We start from the raw sequence: 9539 nt of genomic DNA, 5'->3' as shown, positions 1-9539 counted from the left end.
GCTCATGCTAAAATCAACAACATTCTGCCAGAGTGGGGTTAGACCAGAAGAAAAGAAAGAGGGACCTAGTCAGCATTCAATGCTCACAAGTATCCCTTGTTACCCTGGCCTCTTCTAGTCACCCCACCCCTGCTTTTGCTGTTGCTGTTCCTTTTTCTTTTTGTTGTCTACTCCCTAGCTACATTTAGATGGAAAGTTCTTTGGGGCAGGTAACTGAACCCCTCTTCTTTTGGTTCTGGACTGTACATCACTACGCTCACTGACAGTGTTACATAAATTATGCTAATATTATAGACCAGAACTGTGGCTTTATAGTAAAATCTCTGAGTCCCCACCCCACAAGCATTCTTTCCTGATAAAGTCTGAAATTTGTATTTATCATAAAGGCCCATCTGCAGCATACACTTAAAGCAGTAACATACCACTTTAAACAGGCCTGGCTTCCGCCAAAGAATCCTGGGAACTGTAGTTTGTTAAGGGTGCTGAGTAGGATTGCCAGGTTCAGGGCCTGAGACTGATCCTGTATCTTTAGGAAAAGAGAAAGTCAGCCAAGTGCAGGTGTTCTTGCAAGCCTATAATGGGAAAAACCACAAGGTGGAATTCTCCCTTTCCCCTACACAACTTTTAAACATACAGAAGACCTCTTGGAGGCCAGGCCTGGCAACCAAGAGGTCTTCTGTATCTTTAAAAGTTGTGCAGGGGGAAGGGAGAATTCCACCTTGTGGTTTTTCCCATTAGAGTGTTGCAAGAACACCTGCACTTGGCTGACTTTCTCTTCTCCTAAAGATACAGGATCAGTCTCAGGCCCTGAACCTGCTGAATTGTTAGGAGACCCTAGTTCTCCTCACAGAGCTACAATTCCAAGAATGGTTTAACAATCAATCCCTCTTCCCAGGAAATTGGCAATTGTAGCTCTGTGAGGGGGAAAGGATGCTCCAGACCATTAACAAACTACATTTCCTAGGGTTCTCTGGGGGAAGCCATGCCTGTTTAAAGTGGTATCTATATACTGTAGTGTATAGTGATTTAATTATATGGTGCAGATGGGACCAAAATCAAGATGATTTAACCTTTCATTGTGACACAGAGAGCCTCCCATGTTCCCAATTATCTGGCAAACATCCAGGAAAATCCAGATGAATGACTGAGGATGAAATATTTTACTTCGAAGGTCAGAGTTCTTATTTCTGTAACCATTTTTGTTTGTGTGCTCACTCAAAAGAAATGATGTGCTTCTCCTTTTGGCTGTTTTAGATTCTGTCAAAAATTCAAGGAGACTGCAAAAATGTGCTTTTTGCCCATCAGTTAAATCTGTTATGCTCTACCTGGTTAGAATTTCAGAATGCCTGTTAACTTATGTAGCTAAAGGCAAGTATTGCAATAGATGTCTTTTTGACAGACTAAAGCTTCCCTGATGAAGCCTGCTTCCCAAAAGAAAAATAGTCACTGCTGGAGTCAGCAAACAAAGTCAGTGGAAGACAGTAAATGGTGGGAGGTCAGCTGCTGTATTTGTGTGTGTGCTGCTGGTGGAGTGGTGGTAGCTATGAACTGCTGCTGTGTGTGATGGTTTGTGTCATGTGTACTGCTTGTGTGTTTATTATGGACTCTTTCTCAGCTTTAGTGCTTCTCTAGGGACAGGGACTGAAACAAGTTCAGAGGAGAGCCACAAGGATGATCTGAGGTCTGGAAACAAAGCCCTATGAAGAAAGACTGAAAGAACTGGGCATGTTTAGCCTTGAGAAGAGAAGACTGAGGGGAGATATGATAGCAACATTCAAGTACTTGAAAGGTTGTCACACAGATGAGGGCCAGGAACTATTGTTGATTATTCCAGAGTACAGAACCTGGAATAATGGGCCCAAGTTGCAGGAAGCCAGATTTCGACTGAACATCAGGAGAAACGACCTAACTGTTAGAGCTGTACAACAATGGAACCGATTACCTAGGGAGGTGGTGGGCTCTCCAACTCTGGAGGCATTCAAGAGGCAGCTAGACAGCCACCTGTTCAGTTTGCTTTAACTTGGATTCCTGCATTGAGCAGGGAGTTGGACTCAACAGCCTTACAGGCCCCTTTCAACTCTTCTGTTCTGTGATTCTGTTCTATGAGGGTAACATGACTGGGTATAACACACTGGAAATTTAATACACTCGTTGAACCATTGGAATATGAGAAAATTCCAATGAGAATAATAATTTATTCCATATGAGAATAATATTTTTTTAAAAAACAGGAATAATATGAGAATGATAACAGAAACTGCCTACCTTCAGAGTTGAAGCCACAATTACTATGTTAATATGTACAGGGTGTTTTAAATATCTTAAAGCACAGTCAAATGTTGGGTATTACAGCCACAGGAAAATTATGGTCCTGCCTCCCAGAGTGTTAATGTAATTCAGTCAATTTCCTTTTCAAAGAGCAAGGAAATTCTAAGGTCAAAAACCCCCACATTAGCAAATTCACCCATGCACTACAAAGAGAAATAAATAGTTATAGCATATGCCTTAACTTCTATACTTTGTAAACAGTAAACATATGCTACACCATTTTTGATCATACATAACACTAAGCCAAGCAATGGCTTAGCACAAACAAGCAAAATGTGCAGACTCCCAAAGAGGAGATTTCCACCACTTTGCTCATCCCCAGTCGTCCTGCTGCTGTACTGTGCTGAGTTAAGCCATGGTTTGGTTTTGTGTGTTTCTGAACCTAGACTTGTGGTTTAGCTCTCCCAAATAAACCATAATGTGTAAACTATAGGCCAAACCTTACTTACAGCTCATGGTTTGTCTGGAAAGAGTGAAACCACACACCTGGGTTTAGATGATACACTAAGCTTGGTTTAGATCTGCAGGACCGCAGAACAACTGGGGAGGATAGAATGGACACAAGTTCCTCTTTGGGAACTTGTTTATTTAGCTTAGGGTTATGTGTAAACCAAGCTACAGTCTCAAACTGTGCTTACAATCTTTTTGTGTTCTTTCAGCCCCAATCTAACTCCTTGGGGAAAAGACTAAAACTCTGGATGCTGTGGAGCACTAGCCCCCAAACTGTACAATGACCCTCTGCTTTCCCGATATGTTTTCGTTCATTAGATATAATAGCATACTTTAATAGTCATTGCGAACAGAAAACAAGTTTCATGTGCGAAGATGAGGACGAAAGCCTGGGGACAGGTGGGTACTGAGCCTCCATCATCATGGGATATCACACAAGTCTGCAAGAGAGAGATGTGGTGAGTTCTGCATTGATTGATTGATTTAGAGTAAAAATGGATGGAACTGGCATTTGCAACGTATTAGCTCTGTTTAAAATGAAACACTTTTAAAATTTATAAGCAAAGCAGAGCAAGTATGATATTCTGATAAGCTTGAAGAGTTACTTTGTTAATTTTACTTTTGGCTACTTAAACATGTACAAGTTTCCATTTTGCAGCTTAAAATAATTTTTCAAGAGGCCAGTTGTCAGTAATAAAAGATTAGAACACCAAGTTGTGGAACATGCATAGGATTGTACTTCTCAGATTAAGATAAACTATGCAAGCAGTTGGTAAGAGCTGAGAATATACAAGAAAATAGCTTATTACAGATCAACCTATCACTGAGCCAAGTTTCAATGTTTTCCCCAACCTGCAAAGGATGTAAAAAAAAATGAAGGACAGTTGAAAAATGAAGGGAAACTATGGGCACATGGAGACATGAAGCTGTAACTCAATACAATATTTCAGACTTTAGAATGTTTGCTCTTTATGGATATTAAGAAAAGTCCTTTAACTTACTATGCCCAAGTTTTGGTGTATGAGTGAATTGTAACTGTATTAACTTTTCTCTTTTTTATCCTAGAATTGTTCTTACCTTTCTGTCTCAAAAGCTGTTACGTTCTTGTAAGACTAAGAAACAGAATGCAGAATAGGGCTATTCAAATGGGAGTGTGCTTGATTCTCAGGGGTTGGTGCTCACTAGGGACATGCTCCAATGGTGTCTCCGAGTGCCCTCCTTTACTTTGCATGAACTACTTTGAATGAATAGATCTTTCCCCTGGGGAAAAAAACCCCTACATGGATACAAACTACATGTAACACTCAGCTATTAAAAAAAAATCTAGAGTTTCCAATATTGAACCCAGCAGTGGTAGGGGTTGCTTAACTGCCTCCCTTATTGTCCACTCACAAGCATGCTGTAATTTGCCTTCCCACCCAAAACATGAGGATTTGTATAACTTGGAAAAGGCACTTGGGGAATTTTGAGTGCAAAAATGGGGGGGGGGATAGTTAAAAAAATCCCCTGCTGGCCTTCCGCTCAAGTTACAGCTTCTCATAACTATTTCTTTCATTAAAAGAAAATTACTGGAAACCATCACATGTAGTCTGAGATTTAGAGGAAACAAATGAAGGTCTATTTTCTATCATTGACTTGCACCCAAAAGATATTCCCCAGAAATTTATCTGCACATCTGGAATTATCTCCGCTTCTCTGATGTGCTAATTAATCTTATTCCCTCTGGTGATTGTGGTTAAGATTCACTGAGTCTGTACCACAAAGGGTAGCAGGGCCCTCTCTGCTGAAGGCTACGGCATGGTTTTCATTTCTTGTTCTTTGTTTTCCATACCCAACAGTGAGACACAGCTGTGCAGGCAGCTTGCTGGATCACAGTCAGCTATTTTAGCACTGACCATCCCCTCCCCTGCCAAATATCTGTGAAGTTCCAAGCTTTTTCTTTAGTCTGTTCCAGCACCAAACACTGATTGAATAAAAAGGCCTCAATCTCTGCTATTCCATTCTCTGGTGCTAAGCAGAAGAATATCTGAAGTTCATCCTTAGCCATGGGATGTGATGGGTATGAAAGTTCAGTGACTTGCAGGCGTAAGCCAAGGGGGAGTCTCTGGCCTTGGTTATTCAGAGCTGATATGAAACTGAGCATAAATACAAAATTTAGCAACATTTCAAAATGTATCTTTTTGAAAACTTTCCAAATTAATTTTAAAAATTTTATCTCACAAGACATGATCAAGTTTTTAAAAACAACTAAGGTTTCAGTCTAATTGATTAATTTTAGAGCAGTAATGTAACATTGCAACAAATGCTTCTACACCTTTCCTCCTGTCCTCCCTAAACTGTCCGGAAGAAATGCACAAGTCAGCACTCATAATCAGGGTTTATTCTAAGTCTTTTTCCCTACTGCACAAGCAGCCAGCACACTGCTTGCCCCCAAAACTAGTCAAGCAATTAGTCCCATATTATTCTATTAACAGTGCTGTTTTTTTGGGACAGTATTCACCAGTATGGAGTACTGGAACCTCTTTCTTTTTTTTTTTGCTGCCCCTGCCAGCCATTTTGCGCTGGCACCCTTTTATCGAGATATGAGCACCAGCACTTTTTTTTAACCAAAAAAAGGACTAACTTTATACAAGATTATGAAGATTTAAAAGGAACCTATATTTATCTTCATTTTCTATTTCTTTTCGTCTTTTCTCATCTATTTCTTTTTTTTACAAACTACCTCGTTCTTTTATAAATCCCATATGCTCAACTGCACAAAATCTTATTTCACACTGCACAAATGTTTTTGACACTGCACTAGGGATGGAGCAATCTGTCGATTTCGGTTGTCTCATTTTCTCATTTTTTCTAATCGTAAATTCAGTTCTCCACATTTCTGCAGCAATTTGTGGTTTTTTTAAAAAATCATGAAAAAACTTCAGCGTTCTAGTGCACATTTCTCCTAATAAATACATTTTGTATTCTATTTTGACCAATGTACATTTTTGCAAGCAATCTATCCTAATATATAACGGGCCAGCTAAAGATCACCCCCGCAGTGAGTGGCTCAGGGGTTATGTGCCCTGTGCAGCTGTAGGCAAGCTGCATAGTCCCAAAGAGCCCAGTTGCCCCGCAGCTGGCAGTTGTGGACAAGGAAGGGGCTGGCTTGTGCAGCTGTGGCAAGCTGAGCAGGCCCTAACCAGCTGGGGAGGACTAGCCTCAGAGAGAGGCAAAGGTAACCCCCCTCTGGATACAGCTGAATACATGAAAACTCTATTCATAGGGTAGCCATAAGTTGGGATCGACTTGAAGGCAGTCCATTTCCATTTTCAAAGCAATTTTGAATGTTTTTTTCATTACTATATTCATGTTGTGCAAACCTTTTCCTAATATATGCATTTTTAAAAAAAAATTTTGCTTGGTTGGAGAAATGCAACACAAAATTCAGGTAAGTGCGAATTTCAAAGGATGGCTGCATTTCAGTTCTCATATAGTTTTCAAAAGTGAAAATTTAAGAATTTGGCTTTATATGCAAACTGAATTGTATTTATTGCCCATCCCTACACTGCACAAAAACGTGTCTAGTTGGGGATGGGTGAAAAAATCATACCGGTTTGCATTTAAAGCCAAATTTATCAAATCTGTGCTTTCCAAAACAACATGAGAACTGAAACACAGCTATCCTTCAGAATTCACACTTATCCAAATTTTTGTGATGCAGTTCTCCAACTGAGCAATGTTTGCAAAAATCTCCATATAAGAACATAAGAACATAAGAAGAGCCTGCTGGATCAGGCCAGTGGCCCATCTAGTCCAGCATCCTGTTCTCACAGTGGCCAACCAGGTGCCTGGGGGAAGCCCGCGAGCAGGACCCGAGTGCAAGAACACTCTCCCCTCCTGAGGCTTCTGGCAACTGGTTTTCAGAAGCATGCTGCCTCTGACTAGGGTGGCAGAGCACAGCCATCATGGCTAGTAGCCATTGATAGCCCTGTCCTCCATAAATTTGTCTAATCTTTTAAAGCCATCCAAGCTGGTGGCCATTACTGCATCTTGTGGGAGCAAATTCCATAGTTTAACTATGCGCTGAGTAAAGAAGTACTTCCTTTTGTCTGTCCTGAATCTTCCAACATTCAGCTTCTTTGAATGTCCACGAGTTCTAGTATTATGAGAGAGGGAGAAGAACTTTTCTCTATCTATCTTCTCCCTCTATATTAGAGGGAAATGTGCATAAAAATGAATATATTAGTGAAAACAAAAAATGCATTACATTAGGAGAAATTGCTTGCAATAATGTGTACATTACTCAAAACTGCATACGAAAAGTGTGTTCATTAGGAGAAATTCTCACAATGCTGAAGAACTTCCTTGAGGATTTTTTTTTAAAAAAAATCGCAAATTGATGTAGAAATGTGGAGAACTGAATTTAAGAATGGGAAAATGAGAAACTGAGAGAGCCAAAATTGACAAAACTACCCATCCCTAGTCTAGCTGCATGTTAGAATAAACTCTTGATGTGTGTTTTCCCAGACTGAAAAGAACCACCCAAAGGCCAGATGTGTGTGTCTCAAGCCCTGATCATACAGTCAACTGAATGCTATTTGGAGCAGGGTGTGACTGTGTGCTTCAACCCTTCCTGAACAGCTGATCTGCGATGTTCCATACTATGTGACTTGGATTGTGTGCCTGCAGTCCAGTTCCTGGATTACTTAGTCATCTTTGGGAAATGCACACACAGAGTGCATTTGTGAGTTCATTTCCTACAGTGGTTTGGGGCACATATATCTAACTCCATCCATAACTGGGAAAGTTGAAACCAAGTCAAATGAAAGTGTGGGTTGTTGTTTTTTGAGGGGTGGAGGAGTGAAGAATATAATCACATATTAGCTCATAGATCCAGCTTCATCACAAGGAGCTCAGGTGGCCTTGGTGGTTAGAATTAGAAGTGCCTTTTATCAGCTTTGGCTGGTACAGCAGCAGCTGTCATTCCTGGACTGGGATAGATTGACAACAGTAGTCCAGGCATTGGTAACTTCAAGATTTGATTACTGCAACACACTCTATGTGAGGCTTCCCCTCTGACTGGTCCAGAAACTGCAGCTAGTACTGAATGCTGCAGCATAGGGGCTGACAGGGATGAGACCCTGTTAGCATATAACACCAGTGCTCAGAGATCTGCACTGGATGTTGGTTTATAGACAGGCCAAATTCAAGGTGTTACTATTCGTATGTAAAGCCCTCAACATCTTGGGACAAGTTTACTTTAGTAATCACCTTACCTCATATATTTGATCTGCAGAACTGGCACTGTTACAGATGCTACATAATACTTGTTTCGCAGTTGTGAAGAATCAGTCTTTAAGTGGCAGCACTCTGAGATTCCCTGCTTGTTGTTATTAGGCAGGCACCTTCATACTGTTTTTGACGTCTGCTAAAAAAATTGTTTTGCAGACATGTAATTTTTATTATGTCTATTTGTTTTCATATCTGTTGACTTTATATTTTGATAATTTTATTATGTCTACTTGTTTTTAATATCTGTTGATTTTATCAGTATTTTCTTAGGCATATTGTATATTATTTTATGTAAGCCGCTTACAGGGTTAAATTTTTGTGGTCTTTTTGACTAAGCAGTATATGCAACATCTTTATTTATTTAAATAAATGCTGCAACCCATTGCATGGTGACTGGAAAGGAGTCATGGGAATGAGTTTTGACTAAGAAATCTTTTAGACATTTGCTGCAGAAATGTTTAATGATGAAAAGCCCATTTCATTGCCAACAGCCTGTTTATATCCCCTTCAGAAATGTTATCATTAGACTTCTAATTTGACATCTAGGTACACAATGCAAAATGCAGAGAAGCAATACATGACACTTAGGCCTAGTTCATAACCCACCTCCTTCGAAAGCATGGTGGATGAGCACTTCTATCATGCCTAGAATGTAAGATGTGACACAGCCATGAGCACAGATTATTATGCTCACAATATTAAATGAGTTATGCTATCATTGTGCCAATTTATTTGTCTTTAAACACAGGTCAAAAGTCTATAGTAATCAAAGTGATATAAATCTACAATGTAACACTTTGAGAAACTTCATGGTTACTTAATAGCAACAGTGCATATGTTATGATGCAACAACGAGGAGTGGCTAGCATCCAAACCAGGAAAAAAAAAGGGGGGGGCAAAAACCAAGATGCTAGAAAAAATAGGAATTTATTGTGTATTCAAACCCGACATGTTTCAGCCTATTGGTTTTTAGGCCTTCATCAGGGGAGTGCAGGCTAACAAGAAGTTCAAATGAGCAGACCACTTACAACAATATAAACCAATAGGCTGAAACTTGTCGGGGTTGAATACACAATAATTTCCTGTTTTTTCTAGCATCTTGGTTTTCGCCTCCCCTTTTTCCATATGTTATGATGACCACCACATGGAAACCACTGGAAATCACTCTAAAGAGTGACAGTCACTATGTGATGAGCTGTTAAGAGATTTTATGTTTAAATTCTTTCAGGGTTCAGATAAGAAAATTACTTAACACATACAGGTGGGCCCTGCTTATATGGAAGGTTCCGTTCTGGACCCTCGCCATAAAGCGGAAATTGCCGTAAAGTGGAATCCCATTGAGTATAATGGGGCGCATCGCACAAAAATGACACGAAAATGCCGCAAAAGCGGCAAAAGCGGCTTTAAAATGGGGAATGAAAGCTGCTGCATTAGCGGAACGCTGGGAAGTGGAAGCGGGGCCCTACTGTACAGTTAACATTTATTTA

This window comes from Rhineura floridana, chromosome 9, assembly GCF_030035675.1.
Source record: "Rhineura floridana isolate rRhiFlo1 chromosome 9, rRhiFlo1.hap2, whole genome shotgun sequence".
Taxonomy (NCBI): domain Eukaryota; kingdom Metazoa; phylum Chordata; class Lepidosauria; order Squamata; family Rhineuridae; genus Rhineura; species Rhineura floridana.
This window is presented reverse-complemented; position numbering follows the sequence as displayed.